General features: G+C 45.8%; 1 non-coding gene across 1 annotated transcript; it reads right to left on the bottom strand.

The window, feature by feature from the left end:
- Positions 1 to 1323: 1323 nt before the first annotated feature.
- TRNAT-AGU lies at positions 1324 to 1397 on the bottom strand. Its single transcript has one exon. It is a non-coding gene; the product is annotated as a tRNA-Thr (tRNA).
- Between the last annotated feature and the right edge of the window lie 435 nt (positions 1398 to 1832).

Genomic DNA, 1832 nt, shown 5'->3' with positions numbered 1-1832 from the left:
AGCCCCCTGCTTTCACTAGCAGGACTAATTTTTTGCCCCAGATCCCTAAATGGCCCTCTCAAAGATTGAACTCTTAACCCTGGGTTTAGCAGGCCAATGCTCAAACCACTGAGCAATCCCTCCCCCCAGTGACCATCTTTGACCTCTCTGCCTAACACTTATAATCACTTGCAATCTATCTTTCTGTAGTTGTTAAACTTATTTTAATGTTTTATACTTATTTGTGAAATTGTCCAAAGTGCTTGGGAAAGCTGCTCAGATTAAAAAGGCTGGTGCATGTTCACTTTCTTTTTCAGGAAGTGGTGAATTAATTAATGAGCTTGCACTTTTCAAGAGGTTTTGAGCAGTGTAAGATGGTACATTTCTGAGGTGCAAGGCTGAGGGCTGGGGAGATATGCTGGTGTTTCTCTATGTATAATTGAGGAGCGGCTTATAGAGCATTCATGCCACTTAGTTGGGTGCATTGCTGCATGTTGTTGGCTGAGTGATCACAGCACATGGAGGGGGTTTTGCTGCTTGTCATTAGTGCAGCATTGTAAGACACAGCCCAGGCTAGAGAGAGAAGAGAATAGAGCAGTCCCACAGTTTGGGATTGTACCCCACAGATCCCACCACACAGAGACCCTGCTGTGACCAGCCATGCTAATACTGTGCTTAGTGCTCTGCCTTGTAGCTTCAACAGCTGCACATGCAAGATGAGTTACAGTGACCTTGACCTTGTTTCCATGTTTATCCAAAGCCTCCTTTTGACAGTTGTCAGCAAAAAGACCCATTTCTTTTGCAAGCATTTGTATGGCTAGCCAGAGTCGGGCTTCTCCGTTAACAAAAAAAGATTGACCAAAAGGGGACAAGAGGAGGCACGTTCAGCAAGGCAGCACTGGATGCTGGATCCTGAATCTGCTCTTTATCCAGCAGCTCTCTTGGCAAGCTCTGCCATGGTGCCACGCTCTGGGACTTCTCCCCGAACTGCTCCATTTTTCATCAACAATAACATGAAAAGTGAAAGGACAGTCATTCTCCATTTCCTGCAAGCCCTGCAGGGAACCCTCTAGAAGAGGCTCTGTGCACAGATATCCCCAGTGAATTGCATGGCCGCACAACACAGGGTCTCCTGTCACAGCAAATTGCAGCGGAAGCAACCTCCTTGCCAATGCCAATAGCCTTTTCATCAACACCAGACTGAGGATTTGATTCTCTCCAATCCTCCGTTGGAAAGAAGCCTTTTCCTTCACAAGCAATTACTTGGATTGTCAAGGGAGGTCTCTTCTGTTTCCTAGGAAAACACAGGAAAATGTGAGCAAAGGAGACAAAAGCTATAGAACAAGGCACCACTGGGAGTTGAACCCAGGATCTTCTGTTTACTAGACAGGTGCTTTAGCCTACTAAGCCATGGTGCCTTCCCCAGCAAGCCATTTGCAACCACTCCACTTGATGGTCCAAGACTACACCTTCAAATTCCAAAGTAAAAATGTTCCCCATTTCCCTCAAGACTTGCAGACTTTTTGCTGTCTGGCTCTCTGTGCACAGAAAGCCACAGCTGAGCTGACAGAGGGCTTCTAACATGCACTTCTCCCACAAGCTGCTGTGATCAGATACTGATTAGTGCTCTGTGTTTCACTCACAGCAGCTTCAGCTCAACTCTGAGTCATGGTAACCTTTCCATCAGCTCCAGATTTACCACTTAACACTTTCCAAGACTTAGTTGCAAGGAAGGGTGTCTGTGTCTTGAACAAGCACTTACAAGGATTGTGCAGTGAGGTCTTTTCTTTTCATTAGAAGAAATAAAAGAAAGGAGCCTGACAGACAAACTAGGTTCAGCAAGGAAGAATTGT

This window comes from Mauremys mutica, unplaced genomic scaffold (assembly GCF_020497125.1).
Source record: "Mauremys mutica isolate MM-2020 ecotype Southern unplaced genomic scaffold, ASM2049712v1 Super-Scaffold_100355, whole genome shotgun sequence".
Classification (NCBI taxonomy): Eukaryota; Metazoa; Chordata; order Testudines; family Geoemydidae; genus Mauremys; species Mauremys mutica.
This window is presented reverse-complemented; position numbering and strand designations above follow the sequence as displayed.